This window comes from Hypanus sabinus, chromosome 1, assembly GCF_030144855.1.
Source record: "Hypanus sabinus isolate sHypSab1 chromosome 1, sHypSab1.hap1, whole genome shotgun sequence".
Classification (NCBI taxonomy): domain Eukaryota; kingdom Metazoa; phylum Chordata; class Chondrichthyes; order Myliobatiformes; family Dasyatidae; genus Hypanus; species Hypanus sabinus.
This window is the reverse complement of record NC_082706.1, coordinates 154,582,293-154,601,683: the sequence shown is the minus strand read 5'-3', so window position 1 is coordinate 154,601,683 and position 19,391 is coordinate 154,582,293. Positions and strand designations below refer to the sequence as shown.

The following is a 19,391-nucleotide window of genomic DNA, read 5'->3' as shown; positions in this document are numbered from 1 at the left end:
TATTGTAAAAAAAAACTTCACATCATTACATAATCACAACAGACCAGGCTCTTAAATTGAACCCCAGCACAACATTGGTGGTTGTAAGTTATGCATATTTTTCTACCCCTTACACCAACACCCCAGAATTCACCAAAACCAACATTGTGAGCCTGTGCAGGGCTCGGGTGAGCTGCCTAGCCTGGGTCTTATATTCCATGGTTGGCTCATCCAGAGCTGTTTTGACATGCCCACAGTCATGTTGCGACGCCAGTTGCATGGTAGTGGAATCCTCCAAATCTTGGTGGATCAGTTTAAGGCAATCTACCAAAATACATTAAGGTTTACCCTTCCTGTCAATGATAAAAGTCTTTTTTCTCTGTTCCAAACTGTAGAATGGGCCATCGCAAGTTGGCTAAAGGGGATGTTGGTGTGCATCCCCTTCAAAGCAAAAACAAATGAGGCAGAATGTAGGTGAACAGGAACCCGAGAGTGCTGTATGCCTTGATGGGAGGTAGGAATAGGTGTAAAGGAATTGAGTTTACTGAGGAGGGTGGAATGCTGTTGAGAGGCTGACCAGGCGGTCGTGGCATCAGGAATAAAATCACCTGGATTTCAGCTGTTTGTATACCATCTCAGCCAAGGAAGACTGCAGGGGTTCTTTTGGAGCTGTCCTGAACCTCAGTGGGATCAATGAACGTTGTGAAATGGTGACCCTCAAGTAGAAAACAAGAATGGTGAACAGACCGAGAAGCTCGTGGTCCAATGTGCAGTATCTCCTTTCAGGGGTTGAAGCCGTCAGTTGAAAAAGGCGAGTGGCTGCCACACGCTTCCAACTAGCTGTTTGCGCACATCGCCCACAGCACGTTCTGAAGCGCCGGGGGAGTGGATGTGTCAGTAGGGTTGCATTGGAAAGAACTCGTTTGATGTCATCAAGTATCCTGTTCATGTCCGCTGACCAATCAAGCACGTGATTGGGGAATTGCCTTTAAAGACGCTATATAGTGGGATCATAAGTTCAGCAGCGCATTAACTGAAGCGGTAATAGAAATTCACCATACCTTGTAGTTTTTTAGTTGTGTGAGGTGGTGGGAAATCCATAATGGCTACTTTTGATGGGAGAGTTTCACACCTTCTGTAGAGATGCGATAGCCGAGAAACTCGGTGGTTGACAACCCAAACTAGCATTTAGCAGGACTGATAATCAACCCATATTGGGTTAAGCATGCAAAAAAGTGTGCGGGGATGAGATATCTGTTCAGATTTGGATGCACTGGTGACAAGTATGTCATTCAGATAGACAAAAAGAACATTAAGTTATTTAATACAGAGTCCATCAGCCATTGGAATGTCTAATGCTGTATTTTTCAGTCCAAACAGTATACACAGAAACTCAAAGAGGTCCACTGGCGATGTACAACCATTTTGTGAAAGTCCTCCAAGCACGCAGGTACGTGATAGTATCCCATAAGTAAGTAAACTTTAGTAAAAACAAACTTACCGGCTGCGCTTGCTGAGAAGTTTTGGATGTGTAGGACCTGGTAAGGGGTGGGGGGGAAGGGGATGGTAGTGATCTTGTTAAGGTGTCGGAGAGACACCAAATGGGCGGCAACCACCATCTGACTTAGGGACCATGAGGAGGAGCAGGAGCCCTGTGGCTATTCGACTGGCGTACAATGCAAACCCTTTCCATGTTGGTAAGCTCAGCCTTTGCGTTTGCCAGCATTTCTGGTCCAGTCTATGTGCGTGGGCATTGACTGCTGGGCCAGTTGTGGAAATGTGGTGCTTGACCCCCTATGTTATGTGACTGTACTTGAGAATGTGGGCTTGGTGAGATGTGGGAATTTGTCCAGCAGTTGAGTAAACTCATGCGGGCAGTCGGCACTTTGTGGCATTCTCACCAAAGCGAACGTGCTAAAGCACAGACTTGGCATTTGTTTCACTGCTGCAGACATGCATGTGTTGGAGGCCCTGCTGACGGGGCTTATTAAGGCAGGGACAGAAGGAGGAATTAAGCACCTCTACCGCACCGAGAGTAGACTATCAGCCATTTTAGCAAGCTCCCTATAGTTCCTCACAGGTACATTAGTAAGGGCTATGCAAACTATATCAGGCACTTGCTGCATGAAGAGTTCTTTAAAAATAAAACAAGGATGGTGATTTCCCCAGGAGCCGCAGCATGTGGTGTAGTAGCTCTGAAGGCCTAGCATCCCCAGGCCAGGCAAGGAGAGCAACTGTCTGGTGCGTTCAAACTCTGATAGTCCCAAAGTCTGTAAGAAGTGAGTTTTCAGTGGTCAGTATTTATTGTATTCAGGCAGGTGCTCTAGTAAACTCAGCACTCTCGTGGCCGTGGAGTTGCTGAGAGATGCTAACCACTTAGAAATATTTGGTGTTGTCAGTGGTGATTTCTCCCAGCATGAATTGGGTCTTGGCTTGTACAAACCAAGGATTGACTTATTGCAACTGAGTATGCAGCTCTCTAGGGTTGAGAGTTACCTAATGGAGGAAGAAATTTCTTCTCATCTCTGTCATCCAGACAATACTCAGTGTTCTAGTCTACTTTGTGAAGAGAGTTTATGGAGCTTGCTGCTCCAGATTTCAGCACTTGTGGTCTCTTGTTTCTCACCTTTGATTGAACCCATTTTTGCCACCCTGAGGAAGGGTCTCAGCTTAAAACATTGACAAATCAATCCTTACAGAGGGATCAGAAGTGGAGAGAGCGAGCAATTTCAAGTTCCTGGTTGTCAAAAACATTCTGACAGGCTGTGTCACTGTCTGGTATAAGGGGTGGGGGTGGGTGGACTATTGCACAGGATCGAAAGAAGCTACAGAAAGTTGTAAAGTTAGTCAGCTCCATCATGGATACTAGGCTCTGTAGTGTCCAAGACATCTTCAAGGAGTGGTGCCTCAGAAAGGCAATGTCCAATATTAAGGACCCCATCACCGAGGGCATTGTTACCATCAGGATGGAGGTACAGAAGGCAGAAGGCACACACTCAACGATTCAGGAATGTCTTTTTCCCCTCTGACATATGATTCCTAAATGGATATTGAACCCATAAACACTACTTCACTTTTTAAATATTTATTATTTCTGTTTTTGCACTATTTTAAACTATTCAGTCTTTCAGTCTAAACACACACACACTCACTCACACACACACACACACACACACACACACACACACACACACACACACACACACACACACACACACACACACACACACACACACACACACTGTACTGCTGCTGCTAAGTTAACAAATTTTGTAGCACATACAGGTGTTAATAAACCTGGTTCTGATCCTGTTTATTCATTTCCATAGATGTTGCCCGACCTGCTGAGTTCCTCCAGCATTTTGTCTGTTGCTCTGGATTTCCTGTATCTGCAGACTTTCTCGTATTTATGATTTGCCTTCCATTTGCTTCTTCCAGATTTTGTTTGAACTGAATTGGAACATTACTTTTCTCAGAACTTTCTGAGAAAGTCTTCTCTCCTGTCCAACATTCCTTCTGATTTAAGTCTATCACACCAGCTGGATATTGTAGTGGAATTTCTATTTTGCTGCTGATGGGTTATGATGGTTTGTTATGTAAAAACATTGAAATTGAAATGGAACTAAAACATCTTAACTGTTATTATGATTTTTTTAAGTATTGTACAACATTCCTATAGAGAGGAATAAAACAATAGCATAAAATATGTGTGAGAAATCTTTTTGGTTCATATAGTATAACTGACATTTGTATGTCATCTTAGGAATAATGGACTAAACTGTTTTTAACATTCATCCCCTATGTCGTGAAATGAATAACTTGATTTGCATAATGATCAAGTGAAGTTGACTCCTATATTTAATACATGACAGGTTTATGCTTATCTCTGTTAAATTATTTTCACCAGGCATCACCAGTAAGACATAAAGTCTATTTATGTGATGGAATTTCTATAACTGTCCTTGCAGGCCTTTGGGGAAATGTCACCTTCACTAGCAACGAACAATAATCACTGAATTTTATAGAGCAGTTCCAGTTTAATGCTCCAGGTAGGAACAGGCACTGTGAATAAATGTGAGTCGTACATCCACCACCATCCCACCCATCCACCCACTCACCTCGTGTCAAAGGAACACAACACTGATGTGATTAATTTTATAGGTTTAGATTTCTCTAGGGTTTACTATAATGTGCCTACAAAAGGAATGATATGTTATGGGACTATAGAGATTTTACTATGGAAAAGTTATAAAACAGTATCATACCATTCAGCTCTTTTTATGATAAAGTTCTTCCTCCTTTAAACTAAGCTTCTGAAGGTTGATTTAGCTGTTCCATTGTTTTGCTCTGGCTCATTATTGTCTCTCATGCACCTTGTTGCAGATAAAATAGCAGCTCCAATTGAATGGCAACCTCTTTTGTTATTTTTTAATTGAGTACATTTACCATTACAGTATACAGTGACTTCCTTTGTCCTTTGCATATTTCAGAATGCCGAAGAAAGTAGAGTTGCTTCAGTCTTTTCTGCCATTCTATTAATCACACTATTCATTGCTTCTACTCCACTTGCCCACCTTTTCCTAATGGTCCTCCATTACTTTGCTTAATAAAATATTATTATTCAGTTTTGGAAAGTTCAGAAAGATTCAGAATGATAGGAACAAAATCCCCAAATTTCCATTATTTTTGTGTGAAATAACTCTTCCTGAATTAACTTCTAACTTAGCATATACTTACAATCACGGCTTCTTATGTTGAATTCTCCCACTGGGGGCATATTTCTTTGTATCTTTATCATTTTAAATATCTTAATTGGGCAGCTTTCAGCTATCTAAAGTCAAAGGAAAAATAAACTATAAACCCTTTTTACCTTCTTTAAGGCCTAGTTTCATGTGATCAAATCTGCATTGTATCTGATTCAAGGTAAATATACGGTATGTCTCCTCAGGTAGAGTGCCAAAGTCAAGCACTGTATTTCCAAAAGCATCTGATCTGTTCTGTTCCACTGAAGCTTGTTTCCTGGCATTTGTATCTTGAACCTCATGAAGTGATTGGTAACATTTCATTTTTCTTTATGAGCCTTTGGTCTTCAGTGGAATGTGTCCATTGATGGAATACCAAGTGTCTTTTTATCTTTTAACTGTTTATTATTCAATCCACAATTATTATTACAATGTAAGGTAATATACAAATCCTTGTTCTATAGTTCACTAACCCTGAACCCCACCCTAACCCCAATGCCCCAGTTTAGGCTGGGCCAGTGACCCTATAAATGCTCCTCAGAAAGTAAATGCAGATTTGATGTTTCTATGGTCGGTGTATAGAATTATTGTTTACCATTTAAAAGTAAGTAGTTGGCCATTCAGGACAGAGGTGAGAAGAATTTTCTTTATCCAGTATCTTTTCAATTCTCAATCCAGAAGAGCTATAAAAATTCAGTTTCTGAGTATATTCAAGACAGAGATTGATAGATTTTTGGATGTTAAGAAAATCAAGAGATATTGAATTGGCCCAAGAAAGCTGTATGGAGAAAAATAATCTTTTGTGGAGCACCGTGAGGGGGCAAATGGCTTCCTCTGTTGCTCTGAATAAATTATAAATCTGTGGGAAAGCTGGCTGGAACATGTCAAATTTGTGGACGAGTAAACAAACTGGGTATCTTGGTTCTTGCCAGATGGTGGAAGAAGTAGAGTTTGTCATTTTCTGAATTAACTTTTTCAAGTTTGAAGTAATTAAAATGTACATAACAAAGGTCCTCCTGATCATCAGCTAACCAGACATCATTTCTTTGTGAGATAGACAATAGACAATAGGTGCAGAAGTAGACCATTTGGCCCCTCGAGTCTGCACCACCATTCTGAGATCATGGCTGATCATTCACTATCAATACCCAGTCCCTGCCTTGTCCCCATATCCCTTGATTCCCCTATCCATCAGATATCTATCTAGCTCCTTCTTGAAAGCATCCAGAGAATTGGCCTCCACTGTCTTCCGAGGCAGTGCATTCCACACCTCCACAACTCTCTGGGAGAAAAAGTTCTTCCTCAACTCTGTTTTAAATAACTGACCTCTTATTCTCAATCCATGCCCTCTGGTACTGGACTCTCCCAACATCTGGAACATATTTCCTGCCTCAATCCTATCAAATCCTTTAATTATCTTAAACGTTTCAATCAGATCCCCTCTCAATCTCCTCAATTCCAGTGTGTACAAGCCCTATCTCTCCAATCTCTCTGCGTAAGACAGCCCTGCCACCCCAGGAATCAACCTAGTGAATCTACGCTGCACTTCCTCAATTGCCAGAATGTCCTTCCTTAAACCTGGAGACCAAAACTGTACACAATATTCCAGGTGCGGTCTCACCAGGGCCCTGTACAAATGCAAAAGGACATCCTTGCTCTTGTACTCAATTCCCCTTGTAATAAAGGCCAACATTCCATTTGCCCTCTTCACTGCCTGTTGCACTTGCTCATTCACCTTCATTGACTGATGAACTAGGAATCCTAGGTCTCTTTACATTTCTCCCTTACCTAACTCTACACCATTCAGACAATACTCTGCCCTCTTGTTCCTGCTTCCAAAGTGGATAACTTCACATTTATTCACATTGAATGACATCTGCCGAGTATCTGCCCACTCACTCAGCCTATCCAAGTCTCCCTGTATTCTCCTAACGTCCTCTTCGCATGTCACACTGCCACCCAGTTTAGTATCATCAGCAAACTTGCTGATATAGTTTTCAATGCCCTCATCTAAATCGTTGACATAAATCATAAAGAGCTGTGGTCCCAATACAGAGCCCTGTGGTACCCCACTAGTCACCTCCAGCCAGTCCGAGAAACACCCATTCACTGCTACCCTTTGCTTTCTATCTGCCAACCAGTTTTCTATCCATGTTGAAACCCTGCCCCCAATGCCATGAGCTCTGATTTTACTCACCAATCTCCTATGTGGCACCTTATCGAATGCCTTCTGAAAATCTAGGTACACAACATCCACTGGCTTACCCTCGTCTAACATCCTTGTTACACCCTCAAAAAACTCCACCAGATTAGTCAAGCATGACTTGCCCTTGGTAAATCCATGCTGGCTCGGCCTAATCCTATTACTGCCATCAAGATGTGCCACTATTTCGTCCTTAATAATGGACTCAAGCATCTTCCCCACGACTGACGTTAGGCTAACAGGGCGATAGTTCTCCATTTTCTCCTTCCCTCCCTTCTTGAAGAGTTGAGATGTTCTTTGGTAAGTCAGAAGATCAGGCTGAAGGCTCGTAAGAGTAGTAGGCGTCATTGAACTGGAGTGGCCTGAGCCCAGTGTCTGACTTGAACTTGCCTAATTCAGCAAAAAGCAAAGGAGTGACATCAGAAGCATGCCCTTGCTCGGGAGGAGGACAGTGAGGCATTGCCACTTGTAGTCACGTGAGGTGGACACAGGATGGCCCGATGAATTAGAGCCAACAAAATTGAATTATAACCGTACAGAACTGAGAAGGAAAAAGAATAATATTGACGATTTTTGGAGAAGAACAGCAAGATCATAGGAACATAATAAAATAGCTGGAGTAGGCTATCTAGCCCATCAAGCCATTCAATAGGATCATGGATGATATGGCCGTGGACTCAGCTTCACCTACTTGCCTTTTCCTCTTCACCCTTAATTCCCCTGCTAGGCAAAAATCTGAAATATGTGTATTTAATGAGGTAATTTCCACTAGTTCCCTGGATAGAGAAATCCACTACTCACTGGGAAAAGCAGTTCTCCTCATCGTCATTCAAAATTTATTTCCACAAACCTTGAGGCTATATCTCTTAGTTTACATCTCATTCATTGGTGGAAACAACTTTCTTGCTTCTATTTTATCTACCTCTTTCATAATTTTATACGTTTCTATAAGATTCCCTCTTATTCTTCTGAATTCAGTGAGTATTTTCCCTGATGACTTATTCTCTTCTCATTGGCTAATACTCTCAACAACACAATCAACCTAGTGGACCTCCTTTGCATCATCTTCAAATTCAGTATATCTTTCTTCAGGTAAGGAGACTGCACACGGCCATTTGTTGAATCTGCAGAACAGCCATTTGTGATTCATTCCAAAGCACTCCCAGGTCACTTTGCACAACACAATACTGCAATCTTTTGCCATTTAAATAGTAATCTGATCATCTATATTTCCTTCCAAATTTGTTGACTTTGCATTGACCACCATTTTACACCATCTGCCAGACCCTTGGCCATTCATTTAACCTATCTATATCACTCTACAGACTCTCTGCATCCTCTGCAGAATTTGATTGTCCACTCAATTTCGTGTCATCGGCAAACTTAGATACACTACACGCAGTCCCCTCTTCCAAACTGTTAATGTATATTGTAAGCAGTTGTGGGCCCATCACCAACCCCTGCAGCACTTTGCTCACCACTGACTGCCAACCAGAGAAACACCCATTTATCCCAATTCTCTGCCTTTTATTGGTTAACCAATCCTCTATCCATTCTAGTACATTACCTCAACTCCATGTATCCTTATCTTATGGTTAAGTCTTTTACTCAGCACCTTATCAAAAGCTTTCCGGAAATCCATGTATACAAAATCCACACTTTCCCCTCTATCCACTGTACTAGTTATATCCTCAAAGAACTCCAGTGTTTGTCAAACAGGAGCTACCCTTCATGAATTCATGTTGTGGTTTCTATCCAGATGTCTTTCTATGTCTTCTTTAATGAGACCTTAAAGCATTTTCCTGACTACAGGTGCTAAACTAACTACTTGTCTTCTGTCTGCATCCTTTTAAACAGTGCCATGATATTCACCGTCTTCCACTCTGCTGGGACCTGCACAGAGTCCAGAAATATTTGGCAAATTATTATAAACACAATTACTATAACTTCTACCATTTCTTTCAGTACCTGGAATGCATTCCATGAGGACCAGGGGACCTGGTGCACAAGCTGATGTTTGACCCCATTTCACCGATTATAGTTTCCATTATTTGCTGATTAAAGCAATGAGGACAATTGAAACATCAAGGTGAGTGGGGATGCTTGGAGATTGTTTGGGTGTTCCAGTGCTCAGCAGTCTCAGAGAGGATTCCAAGTGGCAGAGGCAGTGGGCACGAACCTTGTAGCTGGTAGGCTGCAAGATGATGTTTGGCTCTATTTGGCCAATTAAAGACTCCATTGTTTGCTGCCTAAAGTGATGAGGGTGATGTATGCATCGAAGTGAGTGTGGAGGGTGAGCACTAGCTGCCTGTCTTTTGATCGCTCTGCTACCCTACCAGAGAGAGGAGGGCCTGCTGCTGTGGAGAGTGTTGCTAATTTTTTTTTCTGCATTTTGGATGTGGACTTGGACTATAAAATCTTCTGTTACAATTTTAAAGATTTTATATTCTCTGTTTTCACGCCTGATCTTCTCAGTTTTGTTTTGTGTGGGGAGGGGGATTTGGGGGTGGATGGTGCCAGATACATTTTGGTTGTTTATTTTATTTGCACAGTAGGAAGGATTTGGGGGTTGACCTGTCTGATCCGCTCTGTTCATTTTTGTGCGATGGAAGGGATTTGTGCCAGATCCGTTTTGTTCCTTTTTTTTGTGAGGGAGGAGAAATTTGAGGGTCGATGTGCCTGATGTATTTTCTTGTTTTATTTTGTGGGAGGATGGGTTTGGGGGGTTGATGTGCCTCTCTGTTTTTGTATTTTTTTTTGCAGGGTGGTGGGATTTGATGATCATGCCGCCTTTCTTTTCTTTCTTGATTTCATGGCTACCTGGAGAACTGAAGAACTTCAGAGTTGTATACCTTGATAATAAAATGAACCTTTGAACTGTCTCACCACAAAGCCCATATTTCTAGTCTATGCTGGCCAGCTCCTCCCTCATCCCATTGTAGTCTCCCTTCTTCGGTTATAAAGTGCTGGTTTTATATCAAACTATTGCACAGTCCATTTGTATGAGAAATTCAATCACACTATGGTCTCTCTCTGCAAGAAGCTCTCTAGTTACAATCTCATTAATTTTATACGTCTCTTTGCACAGGACCAGATCTAAGCATTGTCCTTTTTCGGTTCACTAACATGCTGTTCAAGAAAGCAATCGTGGATGTATTCTATGAAGTTCCCCATGGCAACCGTCACTCCATTCTTACATATATCTGATATTTCTGCTGAGGGCTCTCAGCCAGAAACTGTGCTTTCTTCCACAGATTCTGCCTGGCCTGCTGAGTTCCTCCAGCATTTTGTGTGTGTTGCTTGGATTTCTAGCATCTGCAGATTTTCCCTTGTTTCTGATATTTCTTGGTTAATTGCCCATGTCACTGTAATCTTATGATTCATTGGCCTATAGAGAACTCACAAGACTAATGAGTGAGGATGAGCAAGGAAGACCCGCATGCCAGGCGTAAGGAAAAGGAGGGTCAGTTGTTTGGCCAATGGGAGATCCCCTGTCTTGGTGTATGTGTGAAAAGTAGTTTGAGTGAGTATTAGTCTGCAAGGAACAATAAAGTTTAGGAATTATTGGCCCTTAAATAAATGGATATTTAAGTTATCCACTTACGTGGATAATAAAATTACAAGTTTGAATTAATTATGATTTGAGTGGTCATTTCCCTAGCCTAAGTTAGATGACCAAGGTAAGGAGCAACATCTCCTGCTCTTACTTCATTTGTTCTTTTGTTTCTTTTCCAATTTATGCAACCAACAGATTAACGCTCATGTTACTCTGGGTTTAGACACCATATTCTATTATTCTTTTGCTTGTCATATAAATTTCTTGAATAGACATTGCTAATCTATTCATCCAATTTCATCTCCACCCAGACAGACTGCTTTGAAAGCACAGAAATATTTTTCCTCTATCGGCTGCAGCCAGTGATGTATCAAAGTGGCCAATTACCAAAGCAGTGCTTGAAGTGGGAAATCCATTAGTGGACCAGAGCTAAAATCTATCTGCCTACTCTATCCCCTTGGTGAGGTATATAATTAGATATACTGTATGTGGAGGGTATACACGAGGAAATCTGCAGATGCTAGAAATTCAAGCAACACACACAAAATGCTGGTGGAGGGTATGTTGGTTTTGGTCAGAGGTAATTAACCTCTAGTTCAGAGCAGCTGTTTACTTGGGAAATGTGAAAATTCATAGAAGCAGTAGGGACATTGATTTCATGTTCAATCATAGCACTTAATTTTGAGAAACTGGTATTTATTGTTAACTGCGTACCATATTATTTAGTGTACCAAGTCTTGATCCTCACTGCACTACTTCCTAATGTCCCATTATTAGTTTGAACAGCGAACCATTATTAGTTTTGAACTATCTTCTTCTCTCCATCATTCAATGATCCAGACTTGCTGACAAATTTTGGCTAAGATCAAATCAGTGGTAGTGGAGACTGTGTACACCGGTGCAAAGGCTGGCAGATTCAACTCTGAATCGTGAGATGAGGATGTAACTTATCTGTTGTGTAATTAATATTTGAGTAATGTTGAAAATACCTTATTTGATTAAGCATTCTTTGTTCTTTCCATAATTCATTACTGGTTACAGGTAAAAGTACACAAATGGTATATGTCATATATTCCACCGTGTCACATGGGCGTACCCAATTAATGTAAAGAAACTAAATGTACAAGAGTTACCTCTGGCTTCCATGTTTTGCTTTCAATTAGTTTTATGTCTTGGAATTACAAACCATAGCAATGGTGATGAGAAAGTTTTAAAATAACCTTGAGATGACTACCTACCAGTTGAAGCACAGTGAAGTATTCAAGTTTAAAAGAAAGTGTGGCACATATTTTTCGTTGGAAGTGGAGAAGGTGGTCAAGTTAAAAAAAAGGCAAAATAGTATACTGTGGTCATACCATTAATGTACAAAACAGTTTAGCATCGATTCAGAAATTGGACATTTGCTGATCTTAAACTTGCTATATGGAAGTTGACTGATATATTGAGCTGAGTGGTTGTTTTTCTTTTCAAGAAATTTTGAATATCCTACAGCATTATCTTTATTATCATGTGTTTGTTCATATCTGATCTCTGGTTTTGCTTAGAAGAGAATATCTTGACTTATCTGAAAATAATTTTATGATATTGATATCTCTGCCCTTGATTTTATTGCACCTTCCTGGAGTGGGCCATAAGGCCTTGCAGAGCAGGAATATTCTTGCTCTCAACATTTGGTCTTTCTTTACTTTATGTCAATGAGTTATTTTGCACCTAATACTCAGAATTTGTGACATCTGGAACAGAAATTAATACCAAAAGCTAAATTTCTTTCAGATAATAATTTTTGAGAAGTGAAGTGGCCAACTTTTTTGGCATAAATGAAGAAGCACTGCTGAAAATATTATTTGACCTTCATCCCACCTCAGTCTGGTTTCAGTGAAACTCCTTAGTTCATTCAACACAGTCAAGATTTGGTTGTAAATTTCCTCAATAATATCATAAAAGCTGTGTTCACAATGCATGAGTATGAAATTAATATGTTAATTCTACAATATGTCCTTGAAGTCTGGATATTGTAAAGTGTGAAGTAGAATGTAAATACTGTATCCAATAGGTAAGACATTTAGAGTTCTGATGATGAACTTGTCCATTACAGGAAATCATTGTTTACTGTGTTTTAAAACAATTTCATTCCTTCGGATTATAAACTGCAAACTTATCGATGAAAAGTGTTATTTTCTTTAGACATCTTCTTTCAAGCACTATCACTGACAGGTGTACAATAAATATCTTACTGACACAATTGGATTGAATAAAACAAATACTGATCTAAATTTAATTTTAGACATTCATTCCCATGTATAATTTTGAATTCACCAGAAAAAGTTGAAAGGATGAGTGGAAATTTGAGTGACTGTCACAGTAAAACCTATTATAGGTTGACATACTTTATTCTGTGCAGAATCTTTTGAAGAAGATCATAACAAACTGCAGATATAATATGCATCACAGGACTAGATTTTGTAAGTCTCTTCATACTTTTGATACATCAACAGATTTGTTCACATTTCTGAGCATCACTTCTGCTTGTGGTTTCTTTTTTTATCCCAGTCTGTGTATGGACAAAATATAAAAAAATGAACTGCAAATTTCTTTCTCCTTTCTAACTTAAAATTATTGGTAGCGTTTTTAATAGTACTAGTATTATAAATTTGTTGTAGTAAACAAGGCACTCTGGTTTATTTGCAGCATCAAGTTAGTTTGATTGATTGCTATGTGCTGTTGCACAGATTTACACTTAATGAACAATGTTGTGTGACGTTTGTGATGAATTAAAAGTAGACTGAAATGTCATGTTCATACCATTGAAGGTGACTGCAATGTTCTTTCTAAGTCATTTGTAGTTTCAGGCCTGTGCTGGAGAAACTGTGGTGATCAGTCAGTCCAGATTAATCTCACAACCATAAGTACTTGGCTTTTGATAGTATCAGCAATAAAGTTTATAGCTTGAGAATGCGACTTGGATTTATTTCATATTTAGCACAAAAGCTCTGTTTGAACAGACAAGTATTGATGCCTATCGACCGAAGTCTAATACTATGTGGTAAAATGCTTTAGATTAGCCTTGAACAGAAACTCCAATGTTTTGTACATTAACAAATGGAAATAACTTGAATACTCTCATGTCCTTTAGTAAACATTAAAAGATTGATAATATGTTGTAATCAATGAATCTGAATGTAAAAAAAATAGCAGTGTTTCATTAACTTATGAAAGTTCGCAGATTCTGAACAAAAATCCATTAATCAAATCCTCTTGCAAAACTGAATCTTCATCAATGTCTCAAAACTAAACTCATTGTACTCACTGAGGCCTGAGCTTTCATTTCCACATTAAGAATTTGTGACCATAATTGCCTTCCTCAATTAAAAATAAAAGGATGCATTACAATGCCATTTAGTTCCTGAAGTTCAGTACTGAAATTGCATCTACTGGTGACCTCAATAATTTTTATTGGGTATTTGAAGTGTTTGTAGATTTTTAAATCCTTCTCAGTTACTGGATTCAAAAATTTTTAAAGCAGTTTGCTGGGACATTGAGAACATACAACATTACAGCACTTTGGCCTTGATGTCATGCTGACCTTTTAACCTACTCTAAGATCAATCTGACCCTTCCTTATCTCATAACCCTCCATTTTTTATCATCCATTTGTACCTGTTTTTAAAACTCCAGCTATGTGGGCCTCTATTAATGTAAAGAAGTCAGATTTGTAGTTACCAATTTAGGATGATGTTTTCATAAGTTTTAATACAAAAATCAATAATATTTCCAATGATATTAAATAATACAAATGTAAAGCTCAGCACAATACCTTATTCATTCTTCAAACTTAATTGCTTACTATAATATTTTTCAAGTAATTTTACACCAGGTTGATTTGAAAACCTAATGTTATGTGTAGATTATCTGGCAATCTGTTTAACTCTTTTATCTTTGTCAGTCTAAAGAAAGAGACTTAAGGGCTAAATTGTTATCTTTTAATAGGTGAACTGAATCCATTACCTGAAGTTATCTGTCCAGTGTAACGAATGCCATTCATTTTTGGGAAAAAAGAACAAAAATTAAAGCTGCAGTTCCAAACTGTAATACAGGTTGAGTGCCCCTTATCCAAATTTCCATAATTGGAAAACCTCTGAGTTCTGAAATTCTTTTGAATGGTTACATAAAGTCACAAATGGAAAATTCCACAAGGCACTGGGGAGGTTCCCAGGCAATGTGCAGGTCTGAGAAGCGATATTTAATGAAAAATAGAAAGACACTGCATAAAGTGAAAAATGAAGATCTCGATCATGTATTGAAAGAACGAGCATATGCCATTTATTGATATGCTGATCATGAAACAAGATAAAATGTATTGCACTGAACAACGAATTGTCAATATTCAGGAGACTGGTTGGAGAAATTTAAGAAAAGCCACAACATTAAATTTTTAAAGATTTGCAAGTCTTTAAATATAAAGTATCTGTTGATCATGAAGCAGCAGATAAATTCATTGATAAGTTTGCAAAGATTGTCACTGATGAAAATCTAACTCCAAATCAAGTCTATAAGGCTGACTATTTTTATAATGGATGTAAAACCTTAAGAGTAATTTACATTTGAATCAAAACACGGCATTGTAGATGGAGACTGAAAACTTGCTGCTGTTTATTGTTGTTCTACAGCTGATTCAGGTATTCCCCAATGCTACTCTGCTGCTTTGTTATATTAATGCACACATTATATTAATGATATGTAATATTTTTCCTGTTAAGTGCTATGCAAAAGTCTTAGGTACATATGTATACATTAGCTAGTGTGCCCAAGACTTTTGCATAGTACTGTGGTAATTTTTTGTATTGCACAGTAGTGCTGCTGCAAACAAAATAAAACCAATTTCATGACTTAACGTGAGTGATGATAAACCTGATATGGGTCTCCATGGCAGAATGAGAGAGGGAAGGGGGCAGGGAGAGGGGAGAAAGTGGAAAGCACCAGAGAGACATTCCGTAATGATCAATAGACTAATTATTTTGGAATCAAATTATCTTGCCTGCATACAGAGCAGAATAGGCCATTTTGGCACTTCAAGTCATGCCACGTAGAAACCCCTGATTTAACACCAGCCTAATCATGGGACAATTTACAATGATCAATTAACCTACCAACTGGTATGTCTTTGCATTGTGCGAAAACTGGAGCACCTGAAAGAAACCCATGCTGTCATGGGGAGAATAAACAAATTCCTTATAGACAGCTGCCTGAATTGAACCTGGATCAAATGAACTGTAAAAAGCATTGTGCTAACCACTCTGCTACTCTGCCACCCCACAGTATGTGTGATGAACAAGTGTAAGACAAAGACTGCATACCAGTAGCACGTAAATTCAGAGTCGGAATGGTGGCGATCCCAAGCTATCTCATAAAATTCCAAAATCTGAAGTACTTCCAACCCTAAGCATTTTGGATAAGGGGTACTCAGCCTGTATTATATCTTTAAAATGGCCATAGATTACCATCAGGATAGTATTACAATGCATATGTGACTCGTTCGGGCAGATGGGGCTCATCAGCCTTGGACAGCAGCCCGTCTAGGAGAAGGAAAACTCTGATTTTAAACCTCCGCTGCCCTGCATCCATACATACGCATGGGAAAGGCTTCCGGAGTGAACCCGAGGAAGAAATCCAGAGCCAGGGTCCTTAAGACAGATTGATGTTGTTTACAACTCACTCTGGCAACCTCTGTGATGACAGTGGTGCCAAGCTGTATCTGCAATTACCCTTCCCTTGGACTACATAAGTGGCATGGAGAGAGGCTGGTTCTTCAAATCTTCCCACCCAAGCTTGTGCCCTGGAGAGGACACAGTCCACCAGAGGCACAAACCCATGATCCCCTGGGATCAATGGTTGCCTACTATGTGACACCTTAAAATTGTATTTGGTAGCTTGCATTTGCTGTAGGTGCAATGTTAGAAGACAAGTACCTTGGTGCTAGGTTGCATTCTACCTCTTGCAAAAATACTGAATATTATTGACAGGTTTGAGACAAATAAAGACACCTGGATAATGGAATGATATTATGGAGCGTAATGCTACACATAAACAAGGTTGTATTTCTAACAGGGACCATCTCTCACTGCACTTTTCCTAAATGTTTGGAACTAGGGTCGATGTATAATGTAGCAGGAGATGTAGGCACAATCTAAAGTCTATGTTGTTTGACATTGCAAGTATTGGATGTGGGAAAGAGTTGAAATGTGTTGAAGCATCACAGCAATAAAGGTTGTGTATAATATACAGGAAGCTGAGAAAGAGACAGCTGTTTGGAGCAGAATTTAAAAAAAACATAGAAAACCAGAATGTTTTTGTAGGTGGAAAAGAATGGTGACAAGGTAGCAAGGGTAAAACCACAATTAACTTTGAAGGAACTCTGATTTCTCTATAGATCATATAAATCTTCTGATTCCAATATTAAATACTAAGGTGAATAGTATTTGCACCTTTGCTCTGCAAGTTTAATAAATTACATCAATAGTACAAATTAAGGACATGAATTGCCAAGATTTTGAAATGTATATAAAATATGGAAACAGCTGAGTGCTCGTCATGGAGGATGATTACCAGGGAATTGTTTGTTGCCACAAATTATTTTATTTTACATTGGGCTGGGACTTAAAAAGGCTATCAAAATGTATCATAAATAATCTGCTAATCTTTTACTGTAAACTAGTGCTGAGACTGTTGCTCTTCATCCATGTGACTTTCTCCTTTACTGTTGCATGACCTTTCCCTGCCTTTACATTTCAGATGATTCCAGTCTGACTGCAGGTTTGTGCCATGAGGTAGGAGGTACAGAAGCCTGAAGACACACACTCAACGACTCAGGGACAGCTTCTTTCTCTCTGCCATCCAATTCCTAAATGGACATTGAACCCTCGGACACTATCTCACTTTTAAATATGCACTATTTCTATTTTTGCATGTTTTTACTCTATTCAATATACAATTACTGTAATCGATTTATTTATTTATTATTTTAAAACTTTTTTCTCTTTTCAATGTTATATATTGCATTGAACTGCTGCTGATAAGTTAACAAATTTCACATCACATATCAGTGATAATAAACCTGATTCTGATTCTGATTCTATCAGAAATTCTTCAACAGACCATAAATGTGCAGCTTTTTTTTAAAAAAACAAACTTTAATTTTGCTCTTGCCATCAACAGTTTCTATCGGTTTTACAGACCATTGTTGATGAAGACTAACTCAATATCACAGAGTGTATTTAATCCTTTCATCAGCCATGTGAGTGCCTTGCATTATTTACTTTAATGCCTGAGTTCATGTTTTTATATTGTGTGAAATGTTGTTACAGTTTCAATGTACTCTACATCTGGTTGAACATTCAAATGATTATGAAAGCTCATACAGAGAATGCATCTGTCGAGAGAATAACATCTCACAGCAGATGCAGACTGTTAAAATGTGCAATACCTGGCAAGATATTGTTAATCCAAATAAAAGGCTCCAGAATTCATGCCAATCTGAATATTTCTTTTTGTATTCCAATTGCATGATATTACTGATTGTTTTTTGTCATTTAGTAATGCACAATTCTCTCCACAAAGCCAAGTTGACTGGTTGCCTACTTACTTATTTAACCCCATCATTCCCACTTGGCGATAGGCCAATGACAGCAGCTCACGAGAGTCCACTGCCTTGGGCTAGTCTTTCAAGTTGTCTGCAGGGAAAGCTCATCTTCACAAGGATGAGGCCTTTGGAGCTTCTGTTGGCGTTTCTGTAGCTCTGTGTTTTTACAGGATGGGGTGCCTAGCCCCCAACAACCCTCCTTTCATAGCCAGGCTTGGGACCATCCATGGCAGAGTTTGGTTCCCTACTACCTTGATCAATTACTGTATACTTCTTACAGTGAGACGAATAACCACACAACAGTGCCGATGAAATAATGAGTTGATGGATTAGATCGACAAATGACATTGGACAGTAAAGATTTTTGGATGTGCTGCTTCCTCAGAATTTTTTTGTGGTTAAGACCACTTGAGACTGAACACAAGTGTAATTTCAGACTATTATATCACATAGGAATTTGGATAAAGAAGAAATAAACTTTTATTGAATATAATATGTTTAATTGCATAACAATACTGATGCTTTGCAATAGTTCAACTAAACTAAAAATGTTTTGTTGATGATTTTCATTTGCACTCAGAGTCTGAGGTTTCTGGCTTAAGTGTCCAACAATAATCAGTCAGTATTGATGGATTCCAGTTACCCTGACATCCTTTCTCCGTGACTGCAATGTGCTGGTGAAACCTTTCACCATGCTTGTCACTGACAATGCTAGATTTGCAGAGAAGTCCAAATGGGAATGCAGAACATGGATCTTCAGTGACATGTTGCACTTCATGGTTTTGTATGCTTGAAACATGTTGCAAACCAGCTGCATATAGTTTGGTGCTCTGTAGATGCCAAGAAATTTTTCAATAACATTACTGAATGCCTCCCATGTGGTTTTCTCCGGTCCCACTAGAAGTTCTTTGAGTTTCCTGTCACTGATGACCTGTTTGAATTGTGGACAATTGTGGACCTGTTTGAATCTTGGCATCAGTTTTTCTGGGAAACATCTGTCTCAAATATTGAAATCCTTCATGGAAATATTTGTGTCTGGTGACAGCAGATTCCACCCTTGCAGTCTTGAACCCAATAGTTCTACATGTTCCTTTGACAAAACCAAGACTCTGACCAGGTTGTTTAACTCAGACTGAGTTACCTGATGAAGCTCAGGCAACATAAAGGGTTCAAAATTTGTATCAGTAACAGCGTTATTGTCCATTCCAGGCTCATGCATCGTGGCATCTTTGCCTGCCTCCTCCAGACTACATTTCTCTGTTGGCTTCAGTACTG

The 19,391-nt window shown here is 39.2% G+C and overlaps 1 long non-coding RNA gene across 1 annotated transcript; it reads left to right on the top strand.

The window, feature by feature from the left end:
• The first annotated feature begins 1,324 nt into the window (after positions 1 to 1,324).
• Positions 1,325 to 17,475, top strand: LOC132381087 (uncharacterized). Its single transcript, XR_009507929.1, has 3 exons — positions 1,325 to 1,429; positions 8,890 to 9,013; positions 17,270 to 17,475. It is a non-coding gene; the product is annotated as an uncharacterized LOC132381087 (long non-coding RNA).
• Positions 17,476 to 19,391: the final 1,916 nt, after the last annotated feature.